The sequence below is a fragment of the Monodelphis domestica genome, chromosome 3 (genome assembly GCF_027887165.1).
Source record: "Monodelphis domestica isolate mMonDom1 chromosome 3, mMonDom1.pri, whole genome shotgun sequence".
Taxonomy (NCBI): domain Eukaryota; kingdom Metazoa; phylum Chordata; class Mammalia; order Didelphimorphia; family Didelphidae; genus Monodelphis; species Monodelphis domestica.
This window is the reverse complement of record NC_077229.1, coordinates 224,618,245-224,641,278: the sequence shown is the minus strand read 5'-3', so window position 1 is coordinate 224,641,278 and position 23,034 is coordinate 224,618,245. Positions and strand designations below refer to the sequence as shown.

General features: G+C 37.6%; 1 protein-coding gene across 7 annotated transcripts in view; it reads right to left on the bottom strand.

The window, feature by feature from the left end:
• The window catches only part of SLC66A2 (solute carrier family 66 member 2), a 159,893-nt gene that overhangs the window by 90,576 nt on the left and 46,283 nt on the right, over window positions 1–23,034 (bottom strand). The window contains exon 6 of one of the 7 annotated variants that reach the window (XR_008917647.1): window positions 343–5,616. The exons of the other annotated variants lie outside the window; for them this stretch is intronic. The gene's annotated coding sequence lies outside the window, so the exon portion shown is untranslated. Of the gene's footprint in view, window positions 1–342; window positions 5,617–23,034 lie in introns of those variants that run through there. 7 annotated transcript variants of the gene reach the window in all.

Here is a 23,034-nt window from a genome sequence, read left to right as displayed (position 1 = left end):
CTTGGAGGTCATTGCAAGAGTTCAACTGAGAAGTCAACTTAAGTTATTCTTGCTTATCTGCTTTTACAAAATCAGGTTTATATTTTTAAAATGCCATCTTTCAAAATGCTAACAGTCTTTCTACTTAATTATTTAAATATCAAATTAAACACATTTTACAAGACTTTGTCTAACATTGCCTTTCCTTCTGGAACCTTCATTTGCAAAGAATTGTTTTTATTGACACTTGTTAAACGATAAATTAGAGGTATGGCTTTGAGCAGAGAAAAGGAAATTTGTCAATTTTACATTAGATGTGGGGTGGGGTGGACGGGGGGGGGTGGGGGGGTTGGACGGGGAAGAATTATTTTATCATGGCAAAGATACAGCCTGCAGCTATACTGAAGGAGATTTCTACAAAGAGAATTTTCTCCTAATGTCCAAGGGAAAAAAATTTAAATTTCAATCTATAATGACATATATTTCTTAAACACATACCAATATAAACAAGGTAAAATTGATAACTCAAGAGTATTTATTAAGCACTTCACACGTGTTAGAGACTAAGAATATAATGACAAAAATGAAAGAGACCCAGCCCTCAAGTAGTTCAGATTCAATCAGGTGTGACACTGTGCACATATTTGTAAAAGCCAAACACGGACCAAAAAACGTAGAATTTGAGAGTGGTAATCAACTGAGGTAGTCAGAAAAAGTATCATATGGGGATAGCACTTCAGTGTCTTTAAAATAAGCAAGGGGATTTATTCTAAGAGGCTTCAGAAGTAAGGAGGGGGCACATCCTTGGCAAGGAAATCCCTGTACAAAGGCATAGGAGATGCAGCAAATATGAAATTGTGATTGAAGTATGAATATAAAGCTAAGATATAAGAATACATCTTAGAGAGGTAGAACAAAACCAAGGTGTAAAAGGTTTTAATAGCCAAACTGAGAAAAAAAGTTCATATTTGGTCATAGAAGGAATGGTCACTGGAAATTATTGAACAAGGGAGTGATGTGGTCAGATCTGGGTTTTATAAATATCACTTTGCCAGCTATGTGAAGGGTGAACTGGGGAAGAGAGACACTGAAAAAAAAAATATTAATTCAGAGGCTCTTGCAATAAATAATGCAGGGGGCATCTAGGTAGCTCAATGGATTAAGAGCCAGGCCTAGAGAGGGGAGGTCCTGTGTTCAAATCTAGCCTCAGATGCTTCCTAGTTGTGTGACCCTAGGCAAGTCACTTAACCCCCATTCCCTAGCCCTTACCACTCTTCTTCCTTGGAACCAATTAATAGTATTGATTCTAAGATGGAAGGTAAGGGTCTAAAAATAAATTAATGAATAAAATAATAAAACAAACAAATGAATGAATAAGCAAATGAATAGATAGATAGATAGATAGATAGATAGATAGATAGGTAGGTAGATAGATAGATAGATAGAGCGAGCAGCCAACTGGCAATAAGGACATGAGCTCAGGTTGATGGATTTGAGTGCAGAGAAGGTGACATCAGAAAGTAATGTGGTGAAGGTAGAATAAAAACTTTGCAATTGACTAGATGTGTGGAGGAAAGGATTGTAAGTATTGGAAACATAATTATACACTTGACAGAAAGAGGAAAGTTAAGAAGTAGAGTGGCTTTGAGAATAAGAGGATAATCAGTGTGAAATGCCAGAAAAGTCAAGGATTAGGACTGGGAAAAAGACAGTGAATTTGGTGATTGCAACAAAAACACCATTAGTCATTTTGGAGAGAGCAGTTATCAGGTGAATGATAAGATCAGCAGCTAGACTGCAAAGGGCTGAAAGCTGAATGAGAGGTAAGGAAGCAAAAACAAAAATCATATATAGTTGCTTCTGGGCAACTAGGTGACTCAGTGGCTTGAGAGCTAGATCTAGAGATTCAGGTTCTGGGTTCAATTTTGACCTCAGACACCAATTCCTACTTGTGTGATCATGGGCAAGTCACAACCCTAAATGCCTGGCCCTTATCACTCTTCTGCCTTGGAATCAATACTTAATATTAATTCTAAGATGGAAGGTAACAGTTTAAAAAAAAAACTGTGCATAGCTGCTTCTAAAAAAATTGGCTATAAAAAGGATGGGAAAATATAGGACAAAAGCTTGAAGGAGATGATAAATCAAGTAAAGACATTTAAAAGACGAGTGAGATCTGAACATTTTTGTAGGTAGCAGGGAAGGAACCAGTAGATCCTGAGATGAGTAGGGAATGTGACAGTGTGTGAAATTGATCACCTCAACGAGGGGGAGGGGTCCCAAGGGATTGGAATCTTGAGGAGAAGAGTCTGGCTGGTAGAGGAGTTGGTCTCTCAGTCTTGAGAAGCCGAAGAGAGAAGGTAGAAAAAGACTTTCTCCTGAGGGTTACCCACCTTTCCTGCTGGTGACTGGAAATCTTTCCCCCCAACATTTCCCAATTAAAAAGACTATTAAGAGGAAACTTGAGAAAGAAAGTTTAAATCTCTGTCCAACATTTCTTCAGGGCCTGTTGCCCTGAGTCTGAACTGGGGCCAAGGGGCCAAACCCAGGGTAAGCCAACCTGACTTTCTCTCAGGGGGTTCAGGCTGCCAAGGCCTGAGTTTCCCCCAAACTCGAGGAGGGAAGGGAAAGGGTTTAGACAGAGACAGGGACCCCCTTTCCCCACTTTCCTTTCCCAGCTAGTTATTCTTTGTATTACTCTGATTGAGTAGACATTAAAATAGTTATCTTTTCCCCAAGCTAAGTGTGAGTGAACAGATCAAGAGGAGACCCTTTGGTCTCGAGTAGTGGAGAGAGGACAAGAGGGAAAAGAGCAAATCTGGGAGAGTAGGCTTAGCTAAGGAGGGAAGGCAGAAGGGGGGAAAACTTCAAACCCCCTCTCCTCCCTCTGAGCCAACCTTAAACATCAGCTGTCTCCTCTGAACCCTGCTTTGAGAAGGGGAATTCTCCTCTCTTTCCCCTTCTCTATATTGAAAGACTGAACCCCTCAAAAACAAATTAACCGCCCCTCAAATACAGGAAGTAACAGTCAAATTTTACCTTCCATTTGTTGGTGGAGGTTTTTCAACTCAGTCAAATTCCCTATACTGAAGAATCATAGCTCTTTTGCAAATCTGAATACATGATGTCTTGGACTTATCCCAATTTATAACATTACTCTAAATAAGGTCAGAGAAAGTGTCACATTCAAATTGCCTATCTCCCCTTGGCATCTTGGACAGAGCTCTCTATATACCTCATGAGCACTAAACAAGTATTTGTTAAATGAATGAATCATTTTAAGTGCTAATAGGCATCTTCTATCATGCTTTAACTGAAGCCAGTAAACAAGAAGTCATAGTTAAATGGAATGCCGGATGGTAGACCCTCCTCAAAGAGATGACTAAAGAATTGGTGACAGTCAGTTAAAGAAAGAATATAAACATAGCTATTATTCAGATCGTCTCATAGTATGTGAATAAAACTCTGGATAGAGATTGAACATGCCACTAATTTGCCAATTGTAAAATAGCTTTTAAAAGAAGTGTTTCTTCATCAATCATGTAACCATGGAAAAATATTTGTAAAAAAAATAAATAAAGGGGGCAGCTGGGTGGCTCCGTGAATTAAGAGCCAGGCCTAGAGATAGGAGGTCCTAGGTTCAAATCTGGCCTCAGATATTTCCTAACTGTGTGACCCTGGGAAAGTCACTTAACCCTCATTACTCTTCTGTCTTGGAACTAATATACAGTATTGATTCTATCACAGAAGGTATAGGTTTTGTTTTTTTTTTAATTAAATAAATAAATAAAATTTATATATTTTAAAAAAGTATTTTTTATCCATCTTCTGACTTCTTTTCTTACCACTCTGTCACCATTACTGTGTGAATTTGTTTTGCTTGACTATGCATATTTGTTGCAGAAGGTTTGTTTTTCCTTTTAAATTGGGTGTAAGGTAAGAGAGAAAAAAATGCTTGTTAACTGAAAAATTTTTTTTTTATTTTAAAGAAAATGAAAACCAAAAAGTAGTTGTTGAATGATTAAAATGTGTGTGTGAAAAAGAAGAGACTGGAGAGTCGATGTAGGGAAAGGAAAGAAAGGGTGAAGATGGGGGAAGAGAAAGAAGAAGGGTTCTCATGTTCATTAGCACAGTTCCTAGAACAACACAGGTATTTAATATTTATTGATTGTGCATATTTTGATAACATTTTGGCCATTTTACCCTCATCCAATTAAAAAGAACACAAAATCCCAAAATAGAAAGAGATCTCAGAGGCCTACTAGTCAAACCTTTACCTGAATTAGAATCCCTTTCACAATATACCTGCCAAGTGGTTATCACTTGAAGCAGGGCCTTCTCTACATTTCCAAAATCAAGAGTTTGGAAAGGAGGGTAGAAGTCACCTCGTCTAAGCAGTGCTAACAATCTGCACACATAGCTATCTGAGCACTTAGTATAATCTCACTTATACTGTGAATATTCAATCCTGTAAATTTTCAATATACTCCCTAGTTTAAAGTCAAAAGAATACTGGATAGTCTATTCCTTTCTACTCTTCTTCCTGCTCTGGACTAATTCTCCTTAAAAGACCATCAAAGAATCAAAATGAAAGCCCCCTAAGCAGAGGCTGGCTGCCTAAGGTCCCAAGCCCAGCAGTGTCATGCCTAGCACTAGCACCTGGCTAATGAGAAGTATTTAGCTCTCTGCAGGCTTGTCAAACAAGTTAGTGTCAATTCCCCTTTGCCTTCGGGGGAAATGAAGGAAGCTATGGTGAGCTGTAAATAGCACTGCTAAGTGCTGATGCTGAAAATGAAGCATCTGTAATTCTCAAATCACCACATTTAGGAGTAATGTTGTCTTGCGAAGGGTCTCTTCTTCATTCACTTTGACTAAGAAATAATTTATGTCACCTTGCCTGAAAATAAGTGCCTTACATTTTATTCGAGGAAGTCCAGGAATAGGGAGCCTCAGTTTACCATGAATGCAGGGCCAGTGGAGATTAATCCAATTATAAGTTTTCAGTTTTAGAGCTGGAAGGAATCAGAGATTATCTATATGCTTTTTAAGAGGTTTTTCATCACCAGAATGCCCCAATACTATACTGAGTATTTAGCCTAATCTCATTAGTGATGTAAAATATAAATGGACATATCCTTGAGAAGCTCCACCCAAGAAAATGGTCTCTACTCAGAACACTTACTAGTCACATATTATCCATTAGCTCTAGTTTTCTCATATTCAAAAAAGAGAATAGTTATTTGTACCACAAGCCTCACAGGGTTCTTTTGAGGAAAATGCTTTGGAAATATGAAAGTACTATTTCAAATTGTGAATAATGATGAAAAGTTACCCAGATGGCAGACTCATCTGACTCTTACTGACTCTGTCTCCTGGTTTCCCTAGTTTCCTTCAAGTCTCAGCTAAACTCTTACCTTCCATAAGAAGCCTTTCTCAATCCCCCTTAACTCTCATACTTTCCTTCAGATGATTATCTCCAATTTATCTTGTTCGTATAGATTTGTTTGTATGTTGTCTTCCCCCATTAGGTTGTGTGCTCCTTGAGAACAGGAATTGTCAGCTGTTTTTCTTTGTATCCCCAAGGTCTAGCAGAATACTAAATATTCACTGGCTATTTTATTTTTTCTTTCAATGGAGCTGGGGAAAGGAAAAGAAAATAAATGCTTATTAATTGAAAAATAAAATTTATAATTCAAAAGGGTAATGGATTTTATGATGATTATGAGGCACTCCCAAGAAAATCTGAATTAAATTGATAAAACAAATTTCAATGAGACAAATGCTGAAAAGAAATTGGATATTAAAGGTCTGGAATCTTTTTTTCAAGAAGAGGACATAGAAAAGTTATAAAGTCAGAAAACAATAAATTGACACCCAAAGAAGGAATGTAGGAATTTGATTGCAAATCAAAACAAAGCACATCATCCTTCACTTTATTTCCTTCATGAGATTTTTATTATATATGTGATATGTATCTTCAGTCACAACATGGGGAATATGGAAATATTTATTTCATAAAAGCCTGTATCAGACTATTCCCTGACCTGAGGAGGGAGAGAAAATCAGTCACAAAATGTCAAGAAAACAATTGTCAAAAATTGTTTACACAAGTGAATGAAAAAAATAATAAAGTTCAATTAAAAAAAGATTAGCAAAGGAGGGGGATTAATAGAGACAAGTTAAACACTTCCAGTTTTAAAAAGTTGATTCTTCATCTTAAAGTTTGATTATTTAGGGATTCGTTTTATTCTGAGCTGTTTAAAAAATTGAAAACTAAGACCACCTTATAATCTCAGACTGAAACTTATACCTGACCTATTAATCCCAACAATAGAAAAGCAGGTTTGTGAGAGCTTATTAATTCACCAGCCACTGCTTACAGTTTGTACAACATAATATGACACTTAACTGATTTCTGTCAAGGATTTGTTTTCTCTTGAGGTGTCCTTATAAAGAGCATACTGTACTCAAATTAGTTACAATAAGAGGTTGGGGGCAGGGAGAGAGTGGTGTCTAAAGAATTTTATTCTTCTTGAAACTTCAGTCAATGAGAAATCTACTCTGATTAACTTTTTTCCTAATTAAAGTTATTTAATCCTTTTTTTCTTCTTAGATTAAAAGATGAACAAAAAAGAGAAAGCAAATAAAGCATTAATAAATAGATCTGGGGATCTGACTGACAATTAAAAACTAATGATTCCTATTACCCATCAGTTATGCATAGCTTCTTGCCTACAAGTACTCAACACCCAAATCATCTGCAACCTGAAATAGTCATTCAGGAGCCACACCAATAAACCACATTAATGACATATCAATTGCAGCACCTCAAGAATAACTTGTAAGGGACAGGAAAGGGTCCAAGCCCTTTGTAGCAAAACAGCATCTAGTGGATGAAAATTTCAAGCAAAGTTAAAGCAATCTTCAATAAGACAAGTACACCTCTGAGCTTTAAAAAAAGCAGAAGTTGATCATGTTTTTTAAAAGGTCTTAATTCTTATTAGAATATATAATAATCATTTGTTGGTCAATCAGCTATTCTTTATTCTTTATTGACTCCAAAAGGGGCAGCTAGAGCACAGGAGATCTGTAGTCAGGAAGATTCCCTCAGTTCAAATCTGACCTCATATGCTTCCCAGCTGTGTGGCCCTATGCAAATCACTCAACCCTGTTTGCCTCTGTTTCCTCATCTCTAAAATGAACTGGAGAAGGAAATGGTAAACCACTCCAGTTTCTTTGCCAAGAAAACCCCAGAGTCAGACATGACTGAAAACACCTGGAAAAAAATTTTTTTAATTCTGAAACAGTATGGGGAACAAGGGGGTAGGAGAGGAAGGAAAGAGTAAATTAAGAGTTATTCAGATTATTAGATTAGCCTATGGTAGAAAGGAACTACTATTTTCCAGCTTTAGTGAAAACATAAGACAAAACTATAAAGGAAAAACTAAAATAGGATAATTCCCTTATTAAACTAGGAAAGAAAAATTATAAAAAGTCTAGATTTCAGTGAAAATGGTTGGTTTAAGTAACATTTTCTTGTTAGAACCTAAGGGCTTCATATGCTATTTGTAAAGATAAATGAAAAATTTGAACCATAATTTCTGGAAATGTTTTAGAGTAACTGATCATTATGACTAACATAGCTAAAATATAAACTAGAAACATGTGCTTTTAGTTAAAACAAGCCTACATTTTCTGGGGCAAGATATAGAAATCAAATCATATCCAAAAGAAGTTTACAAAAAATTAAATTTGGCTTCAAAAAACATCAAGTGAATTAAAAAACTCAAGTTTTATTACTCATGTTTATTCTAAGGTTTCCAGTAAGGAGAGATTAGAAGGAAATAAATGTTAAGCACATACTAAGTGCCAGGCATTGTGCCAAGGATAAAGACTATAAAGGCCTAAAGACCCAAACCTTCCAAAGCTCATATCCTAAAAAAGTAGAAAACATGTAAATTATTAGTATAACAAATAAAAATTGTACTGGAGGCTAAGCACCTGAGTTTTAAGCATTTATTAGTAAAAAGAGAAAGTTAGATAGAAGTAGAGAGAAGCCTAACTTAAGCTAAGAGCAGGAGAAAAAATTATGTATACTCAATCTGTGGATAATGGCCAAGCTAGAGCCAATATCTTTCACTTTTGAGTGATAAATCTTTTTATTACGCCTACGTTTAACTGGTCAAGATGTGTAATATGATTTACCTTTTCATTTTTTCTTCTTTCTTTCTTCCTAATTGATTTTAATCTTTGTTTTAACTTGAGTATATGGGAACAGGATTGGTATTTTGATATTGAAAGATCAGTTTACAATATCTATATCCTAATATATATATATATATATATATAATATATAATATATCCTAATAACATTGTATACCTAAAAGCTTTAGACCATGGAAACCTCTCACTGGTTGTTAAATATGTAAAATGTTAAATATTAAAAATCCTAAAACCAATATTTGTGTCTGATTTCAGAAGAAGGGACAGCTAATGAGCCATTTATCAGTACCAAAGGAGCACAAAGTCAAGGAGACCAACAATCCTTGTGGGGTTGATGAGGATCTATGCCAAGGCAGAGGACCTGTTTCAGAGGATTCAGGAAGCAGCTGTATGGCAAGTCCTGACATTGGACTTTCCTATTTTCTGCCTATATCTGAGACTAACATGTATCTCTGTTGGGCTTTAATTTTGGCTTGCTATCCTTGTGATTGAAATAGAAATCAGACTAGGAAATCATTATTTCCCTTCTTCCTCAGACTTTTGTCCCATTTTTTCTTCTTTAGTATGGCAATTTTTTGTAGTCCTGGTTGATGATGGGTATCTGCAAGATTGATGCACCTGGGCTGCATGTTTATAGATATCAACTCAATTGGACCGTGATGGTGAATCAAGGACTTGTTATGATTTTAATTTATACTCCTATTTTATACATATATGATTTTAATATTTTTTAAATTTCTCACTCTTATTTTGGAGAGAATTGATTCATATCCTTATAGCTTAGCTATGCATTCTGTGTCAATTCTATTGTTGGTATATACCCTCCTGAGGAGGGAGAGGGATTGTGTAATTATCCTAAAAGTCCAAAGTTTAAGAACTTTTAAAATAATTTTAGGAAAAGACAATTGCCAACAACCTGGGAACAGGAAAGTTTTTCTGGAGAAGATGTTGTAAGAATGAATGCAGATATTATATACTACATCAGGAGATTTTTAAATGAACTTTTGGATATAATGAACTGACCTGCAGTGGAGGCTAAACCCAATATTTACCCTGATTATAAACTTGTATGCCAAAGGCAAATGCCCTCTAATAACATTTTGTCAATGCGCCTAGCAATCATATTTTCTTTATCTCTTCCTCTTTTATTCCCAAAATTGTTGTAACTACCTCCATGAAATGTACAACATCTTTTCTATTTTAATGTCCCCTAGTGAGAAAATCCTAAATGTATAGACTCCATATTGGAATGATTCACTGGAGACACCCGACATGTCAATCTGGAAAACCAAGAGTGGGGAGAGGCTTAACATGCTGGTCTCCCAAAGAATCAAAGGGAGGAATTGTGTGGAATAATAAAATACCTTCATCCCAAGGATGAGTATCACAGAGTAACATATGCTGGCATTTGTGAACCTTAAAAATGTCTAAGACCCTACTTCATAAGGTTAGGATTGTAAACCTTAAAAAATTCCCAGACCGTACTTCATAAGGTTGGGTCAAGACCATTCCCCATTGGACCATTCCCCATTTGGGCAGTGAAGGTACTTAGATCAGGAATGTGAGACCTCTACTTAGATCAGGAATGTGAGACCTCTACTCCACCCCTACTTAAGTCTGCCCTAGGGAAAGATAAAGTTGTAAATTCTTTGCTGAACAATGAAAAAATACTTAAACCCATACTTATAGTAAGACAAAAAGTTCTTTAAGCCATGCCTATTTTAGGACTAATACAAAAGGGTGCTAAGTACCTATAAAGGTCAAGCAACTTGTGAATTTACAAGGAACAAAGAGGTGAGAAACTTACTCAGAGTTTTCCTGGTGTGAATTACTCAAAAATTTACAGCTTCTTAGGTGTGAACTAAGAATGGTCTGTCCTTTGAAAACCGTCTACTGTGATTGGTAGATGTGAGAACTTAGGGGAGGTGACATAGGAGAAAATTCCCTTTAAAAGGAGATGAAAAGCTCTCTCTTAGGACAGTCAGCTGGGAAAGGCTGAATTGAAGGAGGCAGCTGGCCAAGGCTGCCTTGAAGGGTCTCTCTCGGGAACATTCTGAGAGATTCAGATTCAGGTATTGAGCTGGTGGAGTCAGCTGAGATGAAGCTGGCCTGGTGTCACTAGAATCCTTGCTTGAACAGATCTTGTGGTCAGTGATTAAGGACTGGCTGATCTTTTCTCTTAGGGCTTAGGACTGGCCAGGGCCGGCTTATTCCTTTCTCATTATTTCCTTTTTTATCTCTTTCACTCTTTCATTAATTCCTCATTTGTATGAATTAAAATCTCTATAAAACCCAGCTAACTTGGGTATATTTCATAATTGGGAATATTTCCCTGGCGACCACCTTATATTTGATTTGAAACAAGACACTGTAGTGAAAACATATTTTCTGCGGTCACAACTTACTCAACCACTCTTACTATCTACTACAATTTATATCTTCAGTTTATGGCCCCAACTATTTTAATTATTACACATCTCCTAGCATCAGGGTCAATGTGAATGAAAACATCCCGGCTGTCCCTGGAGTCAACATGGGAGAACCAGAAAGCATGATGTATGAAAGCCAGCGAGTGAGGAAAATTCTTAAACCCAGGCAGAAAGTGATTGCTCTCATGTGCACACTCACACATGCTCTCTCTCTCTCTCTCTCTCTCTCTCTCTCTCCCCTCCCTCTCTCCATTTGTCTGTCTCTCAGCTTCCATACCTTCCACTGACCTCTGAGCTGTCCAGGCATCAATTTATCTCAGTCCTTGATCTATGGCAAACCCAGGCAGCAGGACCTGAGCCAGCCAAATGTAGAATCAGTTCTATTAGGCTGAAATCTCTCAATATCTCCCCTTTTTACCTCTATCAATCTCTCTCTCTTTACTAATAAATGCTTATAACTCTGGTGCTAAGCCTCTACAACAATTTTTATTTGTTGCAATAGCTACATATAAGATAAATACAGAGTAATGATGATAGTGATAATTGGCATTTACATAGACTTTTAAGGTTTACAGAATATTTTGCATATATTATCTCATTTATCTCCATCTCATTCAAATAGATGGAAGGTATTCTCAGAAAGGAAGGCACTCATAGCTAAGGGAATCTGGATAGGCCTCCTGCCAATTCCAAAGCTGTTGAGTTCAATGTCCTAGACTACTTCCCATCAGTGTATGAAAGAGGTGGTTTAACTTTGCTGGCAGTCAGGATGCCTCACTGCTTCAGTTAATATAATGAAGTACACTTTAAAGTGTGCAAAACAATATGTATTTATATTATATACATATTTTATTCATTATAAACATACTTATAATTACTTATAGTTCATTTATATAACATAGTTTTTATAGTTTTGAAAACTTTAAGGTTTGTAAAACAATATATAAAATATTTATTTATATATTAGATACATTATTTACATTTAATATTCATAGGGGTGACGGGGTCTCTCATATCATTGGAAGAGATTACAAAATTGTAAATGAACAGTTACAAATAGGTGACAAATGAACTTGTCTCTGTCTCTCTAGCTTTTCATAGTGTGCTTATTTATTCTTTAAAATACCCATTGATAATGCCCTTCAATTGGGGAATGGCTGAACAAACTGTGGTATATGTTGGTGATGGAATACTATTGTGTTCAAAGGAATAATAAAGTGGAGGAATTCCATGGAGACTGGAACCACCTCCAGGAAGTGATGCAGAGTGAGAGGAGCAGAACCAGGAAAGCATTGTACACAGAGACTGATACACTGTGGTACAATTGAATGTAATGGACTTCTCCATTAGTGGCAATGCAATGATCCTGAACAACTTGGAGGAACCTATGAGAAAAAACATTATCCACATTCAAAGGAAAAACTGTGGGAGTAGAAACACAGAAGAAAAATAACTGCTTGATCTGCTTGATTACATGAGTCAAGGGGATATGATTGGGGACTCTAAATGAACATCTTAGTGCAAACACCAACAACATGGAAATAGGTTCTGATCAAGGACACAAGTAATACCCAATGAAATTGCGCATGGGCTACAGGAAGGGTGGGGGAATGGGAGGGAAGGAAATAATGTAATTCTTGTAACCAAAGAATAATGTTCTAAATTAACTAAAATAAATAAATTCAAAAAATAAATAAAAGGAAAAGTAACACACACACAAAATAAATAACTAAATAAAATACCCATCCATAGTGGTAGGATGAAAAAATGATGGGAACACTAATTTTTATGTATTTCCTTGTCTTATCATTGGGGAATTAAGTAACAGATAAGCAATTAGAAACACGGGCAGATAACACAAAAAGTCTGTTAAATGATGAAAAGTCTTTCTGAAGAAGGTTTTAGTGTTAATTTGGAATTATCAGATAAAGAAAGAAACCTCAGGGGCAGCTAAGTAGCAAGATGGATAGTGCTAGGCCTTCTGTCAGGAATTTCTGATTTCAAATCTGGCCACAAAGACTTATTGGCTGTGTAACACTGGACAAATCACATAACACTATTTGCCTTAGTTTCCTCACCTGTAAAATGAGTAAAATGAGCTGGAGAAGGAAATGGCAAACCACTCCAGCATCTTTGCCCAAAAAAACTCAAATGGGGTCACAAAGAGTTGGACACAACTAAACATTAAACAAAAGTAAACTCAATCTATATAATCCAGATAAGAAGCATTCATATGATGGGAGGAATTGGGAAAAGGGGGTTGTTATGGGATGGGGAGCACTATTCTCTTATACTATTCCCAAGGAGTGGCTCCCCTTAGCTTAGAGAGGACTACGAATCTTGAGATGGGGTTCAGAAAATTTAAAAGATCAGATTAGAAAACCCAAGGACTAGGACGGTCTAGTTGCACTCTCAGAGTGCATAGTTTTCTTTATACGCTCTTATAAATACCTTACCACAATGTATTATTAATAAATGTCTATATTTAAAGGGGAAAAGGTTTACACATAAACCCTAAAAAATTTCTTCTTGTAATATAGAATGTGACAGATAAAGTAATAATGAGGGAAAACAGGGATAATGAGAGATGCTAGACAAGAGCATGCAATTACAGTAGTCACAGCAGAAGTAGAAAATAGTAACAAGATTCAATATAGCAGACTTATGTACCTAGTAAGCTAAGCAGACTTAGAGATCAAGGAAGGTCAGGAGGACAGTGACTATAAAGTTCAGGCTTAATGACTAGAAATGGTTTTAAAAGTATTAGAAGATCAAAACTCTAGGGGAAAAAAGCAAGGAAATGACTCCAAAGAGAAACCGACGCATTGATAAAGGTCATTAAAAACTTATTTAAATGATTGTGCTTTTTTAAAAAGGATGTTACACACACACACACACACACACACACACACATATATATATATACATACATATATATATATATACAAACACATATTTATAATTCACAAATATAAGAACATTTACTTAAACAAGGTAGAGGAAGAGGTGATCAAAAGAGCAAGACTAAGCTAGGCATAAAACATCTCAAGAGTAGAAGAAGAGTAGAACCACAGAGTAAGAAAAGGGCTCAGAAATGTTTTACTAATTTCATAGTTTTGCTTAGGGTCAGCCCTATCTAAAGCATACACAAACAATAGGATATATATTTTGAAATTTGTTTTTAATCTTTTTTAATTTTTTTATTAATTTGCTTGTTAGTTACATTTTTAATGTAATGTAAAGTGTTTTTCTCTCTCCCTTCCCTCTTTGCATGAGAGAAAGCATCATTTGACCAAAAAAAATACTTATATATAGAACTTTCATGTTTCTATTTATTGGTATTTTCTCTGGAGATAGACATTCACAAGTTATTCTTCATGAATTCCATAGTATGAAAACTATTCTCTTGGTTCTAATCATTTTGCTTTTCATAATTTCTTTCCAATTAAAAAATCTGACCTGCTTATTATTTCTTTTGGCAAAATATTTTTAAAATTTAAATGCAGTGGAATAGGATCGAAAAATCTAGATTATTTCCTTTAATACCATGCTTGATTTTTTCCCCTGAACTAACTCATTCCTTTTATTTCTTTTTTCAATTACACGAAGAAACACTTTTTTAACAATTGCTTTCTGATCTTTTGCAATCCAAATCTTCTCCCTCCCTTCCCTACTCCCTGGGAGAAAAACAGTCTGACATAGACTATTCCAGTGTTGTCAGGCAATATAAATTTCCCAGTTCCTGGGGTTGTAGGGGGGAAAAAACATATCATACATATAAGAAAAAAACTCACAAAAGAAATAAAGCAAAAAATGGTATGGTTCAATCTGCATTCATACTCTGACAGGAGTCTGTTGAGTATAACACGGGCGAGGATCTTTCCAGCAGTGGAGAGTAGTGAGATGCCTTTGTAGTTGTCACAGGCTGCTCATGAGCCTTTGTTCTTGTATAGGGCTACGATGGAGGCATCTCTGAGTTCTGGGGGCATGTCTTCCTCTTCCCATATCCTGGTCAGCACTATGTGGAATGCCTGGAGCGCCTTTCCATTTAAGGCCTTGTACACCTCTGTTGGGATCCCGTCTTTACCGGGTGCCTTGCCTGCACTCATTTGTTTAATGGCTTTTTGGACTTCCTCTATTGAAGGAGGGACGTTAAGTTGTTCAATGGTGCGGTTTTGGGGGATCTGGTCAAGGGCGTTTTGGTCGACTGAAGAGGGTCGGTTGAGAAGCTGACTGAAGTGTTCTTTCCACCTGTTGCTGATGCCTTTTTTATCTTTTATGAGAGTGTCACCATTAGAGGATAGCAAGGGAGTGGTGGTGGGTTTTAATGGTCCCATAGACAGTCTTGAGGGCACTGAAAAATTGTTTGTAGTTTTTCGTATCAGCAAAGCGCTGGATTTTTTCTGCCTTTTTTTCCCACCATCGGTCTTGCATCTTCCTGATTTCACGCTGCGCCTGGCTTGGAGAGACTTGAATCTGTCCTTTTTAGGAGCAGAGTTTGGGTTATTTTGCCACTCCATAAAGGCTTTGTTCTTCTTGCTCAATAGGTCTTCAATAGCAGTGTTGTTCTCGTGGAACCAGTCCTGGTGGTTGCGTTGTTTGGGGCCTAGGACTGCCTTTGATGTTTCCTTCACTGTGTCTCGGTTGAGCTTCCAGTGAGTGGTCCCTTGGCAGATAGCTTGTCGTCCAGGCAGGACTGGAATGTTTGCAAATAAGATGGATCTCTAAGATGACTCACGTAAAATGTCAACAGACTCCTGTCATCTGTTTCAGAGCAGAACCTGCCTGAATCACAATGTGGCTTCTGACCAGATCGCAGCACCATCGACATGGTCTTCACGGTGAGGCAAATGCAGGAAAAATGCCTTGAGCAGAACCTGAGTCTCTACATTGTCTTCATAGACCTGACAAAGGCTTTCGACACAGTGAACAGGGACACATTGTGGGTGATCCTTAGCAAGCTCGGTTGCCCAGCAAAATTCGTCAAATTGATCCAACTCTTTCATGTTGACATGACAGAGGAAGTCCTATCTGGTGGAAAGACTTCCGATCCCTTCAACAACTGAAATGGCGTGAAGCAAGGCTGTGTCCTCGCTCCAGTACTCTTCAACCTATTTTTCACTCAAGTATTACGAAATGCTGTGATGGATCTAGACCTGGGCGTCTACATCAAATACCAACTGGATGGCTCACTAGTCAACCTTCGCCGCCTGACTGCAAAAACAAAGACAACAGAGAGACTCATCCTGGAAGCTCTCTTCGCAGATGACTGTGCTCTCATGGCCCACCAAGAAAATCATCTCCAAACCATTGTGGACAGGTTCTCTACCGCAACAAAACTGTTTGGCCTGACTATCAGTCTCAGCAAAACAGAGGTGCTGTTCCAACCTGCACCAGGGAGGCCAACGAACCAGCCATGCATTACAATCGATGGCACGCAGCTTTCTAACGTCAACACTTTCAAGTACCTGGGCAGCACCATTGCCAACGACAGGTCCCTGGACCATGAGATTAATGCCAGGATCCAAAAGGCCAGCCAGGCACTCAGGCGGCTGCGCTCCAAAGTCCTCCAACACAGCGGTGTAAGCACTGCGACAAAGCTCAAAGTGTATAACGCAGTGGTCCTCAGCTCGCTCCTGTACAGTTGTGAGACATGGACACTGTACTGGAAGCACATGAAACAACTGGAGCAATTCCACCAACGCTCCTTCCGGTCAATCATGAGGATCTGATGGCAGGACGGAATCACCAACCAGGAAGTCCTCGACAGAGCCAACTCCACCAGCATCGAAGTCATGGTCCTCCAAACCCAGCTACGATGGTCTGGACACGTCATCCGCATGGACCCACAGCGAATACCAAGACAGGTATTCTATGGTGAACTTTCAGCTGGACTCAGGAAACAAGGCCGACCAAAGAAAAGATTCAAGGATCAGCTAAAGTCCAACTTGAAGTGGGCTGGCATTACACCAAAGCAACTAGAACTTGCTGCCTCTGACAGAAGCATTAACCATGCCGCCACCACCTTTGAAGATGACCGACATCGGTGTCTTGCCGCTGCGCGTGAACGCCGACACCAGGTCACAACCGCACCTCCCATAACAACTGGCGTCCCATGCCCCATGTGCCACAAACTCTGCGCCTCAGTCTTTGGACTCCAAAGCCACATGAGGGTACACCGTAGATGAAACTGCACGAAGACAATATTCATACTTGATCACCGAGAGACTACCACTCTACTATACTATACATACTCTGACAGATCTTTCTATGGCTATGGATAACCCTTTATATCATGAGTCCCTTGGGGTTGTCTTGAGTCCTTGAAACATCATTTTTAACTTCAAAGGAAAAGTTAGCAGCTTAATTCTATGTCAACCAGCACTTTATACCAAAAGGTTATTTTAGAGAATTTGTTTTAAAGGGCAGAGCAAACTTCCCTGGGAATATCAACAGGTATATAACAAGGCATCCTAGTCTAATCTAACAAATCAACCAACCACAAAACTCTTCTTGTACACTGTTCATAAGTACTATCACAGGGATATTAGACTACATTAAGGAAACAGCTAACTAAGACAGCTACTTGGGAATTGATTCAACTTAAAAAGTTGCCTTCCCTTTATACTACCAGCACCCATGTTTAAGACTGAAATTCTATTAAACTTGGATTCCTTTCTCTATTCATTTCTCACAAAGCAACAATTATTTCTTGGTTTGAGTTAGACAAAGGGACAACAGAAGATGATAGATTATCCTTGCCAATATTTAAGACTATCAAGGCCATCCTTATTGTCTAAGAAGTCAACAAATAATTTAAAAATAAAAACACATTCATTTAACTGCCATTGAGTCAAAGGTATTATATCTCATAGTAGGGGAATACAAAGAAAAATAAAAAGACAGTTCTATTACCTCAGACTGCAAATTTAATAGAAGAGATAAGACATGCAAACAAACATGCAAATGAATCTGTGATCATATTAGATTGATTCACTAAACCACAAATCTAGAGTTGGAATTTCAGAAACCACCTGATCCAACTATTCCCTCCAACAATCCCAAGGAAGGCTGACCATCCTGGACAATTCTCATTCATGGCCTTTCTTTCATAAATTTGTCACAAAAAGTCTACCTGATATGTTGGGTACCTTCCTTAGTTTCTCTTGCCATTGCAAGAAAATCAAGGAAACATAAAGGCTGTCAAGGCTGCCTATTAGTTATCATTCCCCACCCCTCCACCTCCATCATCCTGTTTGTGCCACCAGTTCCTGTGAACAGTATACCTTCTTAAATACAAAATTAGAATCACAAATGCATAGAATTACAAAGTGCTGAGAGTTCAATAGAAAAAATTATAGTTGGTTTGTGAAAAGAGAGAAAGAGAGAAAAAGAGAGACTAAAACATTTCAAATTTCCTGCCACGCTGGCACCAGGAAGAACATGCTATTTTCCCCCCTTATCTTTCCGATTTTCGTATATTTGCTAAAACCAAATAGAGGCAGACCAATACATTACAATTATAGCATTTCTCATACTGTGAGCAGTGAAGCTAGATTTATTGTAAGGTATCTTTGATTCATCTTCACATTAAGATATGTCATTTCATTCTTTTATTTAGCTCCAACAAAATATGAAATGACTCAGTACAACAAATAAACAAGGAAGTCTTCAATAGACAGAATAATAATGTCATACATGTATAATCATTACTTATAGCTCAAATGTAGAAGCTATTTTGATTGACAGTATAAATAGATTTTCATTCCAAATCAATGATACTAAATAGTATCTATCACATGGGGAGAGAGGGGAACAAAACTGGCATTTAGAAAGGGAATCTCATCCTTGAAATATCTGAAAACCACTGTGTGTGTGTGTGTGTGTCCTTCCACACTTTGTATCACTTTGTATAGAAAGGATAATGTCAGGGTAAAGAAACAATGTGAGGGTATAGAAAAGGTGCTCTAGATTTGTAGTCAAAGGACCTCATTTTAAATATGGTCCTTCCACCAACTAGATAAGAGACTCTGACTAAGGCACTTACTCTCTCTACATCAATTTTCACATTGTAAAATAAGAAGGTTAAGAGAGATGAGTTGAGAGCACTGGACTATGAATCATGAACCTCAGAGTTCAAATCTCACTTCAGATACTTATTAGCTAGATGACTTCAGACAAGTCACTTAACTTTTCTAAGATGCAGTTTCCTCATCTGGAAAGTTGAGTGAATTAGACTTGAATTATTTCTGAATTTCCTTTCAGCTCTAAAGCTATGATGCTATGAGTTCAAAGGGAAGGAAAGGAAGGAAACATGCATTTAGTGAATAACTATTATGTGCCAAACACTGCTAGGTGTTTTTTATAAATATTACCTCATTCAATCTTCACAGTCACCTTGAGAAGCAGATGCTACTGAGACAAGCAAAAGTTAAATGACTTTCCCAGGGTCATATACTGATGTGATATGTGAGGATAGATTTGAACTCAGGTCTTCCTAATTTCAGGCCCAGTGATCTATCCACTGTAGCATTTGAGTTCCTTTCTAGTATTAAATCTATGATCTTATCCTGTATGAGAAGAAAGAATATCCAAAAGATATAACTAGATGCTTTCAGTACTTTTTACTTCCAAAAGAAGGCATAGCAATAATCTACTCATCACACAGCTATGCTTTTAAGTATTTTCCTGCTCCATTTTGTTAAGTAGTCTAAACCTTTTACTAATGGCTTATTAAAATCAAAATTATCATTTTAATTGTTCAGTATTTATTTTGAGGGGAAAATTTTTTTGCCAAGTGTTAATCACCCTTTCTGATCCCCTTGAAAACTCAAGAGTACCCTCATGTGGCTAACATAAGCCATTACAAGCAAGATCTTTTCTAACAACAGGAATGAAAACAAGTAAATTAAAATGAGTAACATAAGGAATAAAACCTTCCCTTGTTCTAACAAACCCTCATCTTGCTGCCCAAAGCCTTTGACTGAATGAATAATTTTAGGGTGTCACTGCCTTATGTGCTGTAACCAAGTGTCAAAATAAGTCACATTCTGTTTTACCCAAAATGCAAAACTTGAGGTTGGCTTGTTTCTTTCCTAGAAGGGAGAATTTTACTCTAACTCCCAACTTAGCTGGGTATATGGCCTCCCAGCAATGGCTGCATTGCAGCTGTGTACATCAATAGGTCTCACTTGAAAAAAATATTCTATGACTGTGTTGGTGAGCCTATGGCACACATGCCAGAGCATGTTGTGAAGATGGGCCCATATAAAGTGGAAGGAAGACAGAGGAAGTGATGCAAAGAAGGGTCTTTAAAAGTAGTTGCAACTTCCTATGACTAGCACTTTCTCCTTCAAACTTGGCCTTGGAGGAGCTCCAGCTTAGGACCTCCAACTGCTGTTGGATCTTCTCTTTGGACTACCTCGTGAGTGAGTGGAAAAAGTTGACCTTCCTTTCCAGACTTCTGGAGATATCAACACAGCAAGATAGGTCTCTCCCTGTCTCCCTCTCCTTCTCTCCCTCTCTCTGAGGCTGCATGGGTGATACATAATTTACCTCTGGGCCCTCCAGCTAGGCTTCTTGAGCCCTGCCAGAGCAAAGCCAGGTGCCAGAGCAGATTTCTAGCTCATTAAGCTAGATTTCTTACTCTACCCCCTTCTCATTTCTCCACTTTCACTCTTTCCCTCTATTTTGTAAATAAATACTGCTAAAAACTCATTTGACTTGAGATATATTAATTTTGACGACCACATTTCTCTTATATTTAGTCCAACCTTAATTTTTTTTAACCCTTACATTTTGGAGGAGACTGCTCCCTTCCCCCCTCCACACATGCCTAAGGGCATTTCTTCAATGACCCACCCTCTGTCCAGCAGCCCAGGGGGAGTGTTTCCTACCTCCTGTCTCAAGTAAGGCAAGGGGCTCATGAGGATGGCAGTTTGGGTATTCAGTCTCTAAAAGGTTGCCATCACTACTCTATGGAGAAGCTGGGTCACTTAGTGGATAGAGCATTAGGCATGAATTGGGGAGGACCTGGGTTCAAAACTGGCCTCAGATGCTTCAATGCTCAGATGCTCTGTGATCCTAGGCAAGTCACTTAACCCCAATTGCCTACCCCTTACTGCTCTTCTGACCTAGAATACATAATAGGAAAGGAAGGAAGGAGTGTTCCATGTGGCAAAAGTAGAAAGGTTTTCAATGCTTGAGCATGTTTACCCAAAAAAGACAATCTTTACAAAAGTTGTTACATAGTTATTGGGAGGGAAAATCACAAATAAAATATTAAAATCGGCATCTTTTTCTCACAAAAAAACTAGAAACAAAATGAGTGCCCATCCATTAGGGAACAGCTTAAACTAATTATGGTATGAAAATATAATGGAGTATCACTACACTAGCAGAAATGACTAACACAAGACCCACAGAAACTAATAAAGGTGAAACCAAGTGAACAATGACTACAATAATGTAAATTAAAGTGCTAAAAGGCTAACCCAGAAATTCAATAAACAATCCTGGTCCTGGAAAACAGAAACACAACTCCCTCATCTAGAGACCATAGTCATGCAAAATCATTAACTGCTTTTATATGCCAAGAACTGTGCTAAATTTCTAGAGTTCAGAAGGACAGATACAATGTCTCCAAATCTCCAGATTTACTCAGTTATGATTGAGTTGTTCTTTGTTTTAAGGTAGAGTTCTGTGGTAAGAAGCTAATGTTCCAAAATGGTGCATTTTTTAAAAAAGAGGCATCATTTAAAAAAAAACACTTATGAGTTCACGCGAAAGTTAGAATCTAACAATATGTCTTGATCTGAAGCAGCAAGAAAAGCACAATGGATAAAACACTGGGCCTGAAGTCAAGAAGGTCCAAGTTTAATTGTAGACTTAGATACTTAATAGCTATGTGACCTTAAACAAGTCACAACCTCTGTTTGACTCATTTTCCTCAACTATAAAATGGAAATAATAATAGCATTCACCTCATAAGAAGATCAAATGAGATATTTGTAAAATGCTTAGTTTCAAGACCTGTCCAGCAGTCTCTCAGAGGGTGACAGTCCTCTACCTAAGTGTGATGATCCAATCGAGTAACAGAGGTGAGAATTGCTATGTGCTCAGTCCCACATGCGTAGGGGTCACATAGCATTCTGCCATTGCATGGAGTATCATTTATTATATAGGTTTGTGATTACATACTTCTTTGGCACACAATCAATTTTCTACATACATGGTCTTCTACATTTAATTGGATATGTCATACTAATGTATGACAAATCACTTAATCAACAATCTTGTGATGTTATTACAACAAAAACTTTGTGATGGAGATGAATAACATGGATAGGGTAGATTGTAAGTTAAGATCCCCTGACCTTCTGGGAGGATCATTGTGCTTTTGATCAGCTTTCACAATCAATCACAATTACTTAGGAGATGAATAGCAAAACATTTTGTATCTAAGTACAGGGTTGAAAAGGTAACCTAAGGCAGATTTGGGGTTTTCCTCAATTTACAAGATCTGTTTTTCTTGTGTACTTTAAAGCACCTGGCAATGTTGCCTGGTTTCCATCTATCAACAAACTCACTGGTGTGGTAACTCTAAGGAAAGATTTATTACATTGCAAAGGCATTTGGCTAGTGTTGATCATGGGGTCTTGAAGCATATCTGTGCTTGAAAGAGAAAGGAGGGGTAATAGGTAGTGATCTTTATGTTTTAATTCTGTGAAGGCAATCTTTTTAGGAATTAAAGTGAGATATATGTGTGCTAAACCTATAAGTGTTTGCTCTCATATTCTTTCTCCTGTATTGGGGAAGAAACAGTATCATAACAAGTCCATTACTAAGGGAAGTTGAAGAGAGAGAGAAGTCACAGAGGGGAACCAGTGGGGACCTCATTTTTAGGGGGCTGCAAGGCAGCCCCCATCTCCCAAACTGTGAATTTTTCAGCTTCCCACAGCTTAGTATAGTGCCTGGCACATAAATGCTAGTTATTATTAGCTTTTTCTCCACCAATGGCAACCCAGAGAAATAAGATTCTATGCTGCTATTAGATCAGAATGATCTTGTTTCATCATCAAGGTAAATGAAACAAAGCAGATGCCCACCATAATCCTACTTTACTCTGTAGTCTGAAGTCAGTAGAACAGTATGAGGGGCTCTAGAAGCAACAGATTCTTATCAATGTTATAATGTCAAACCAAAGAGAGGAAAGAAGGCAAATGCTTAATTCCATTGAATCAAGCAGATTTACTAAATTTTCTCTAAAAAAGAAAACTAGAATAATAATTACTGGCTATGCCATCAAATAATAAAAACACACAATCATAACAAAATTATAATACTAGGAGTAGGCATGGATAAGGTTAAAAGTAAAATAGGAAATAGGCAACAAAAGGCAATC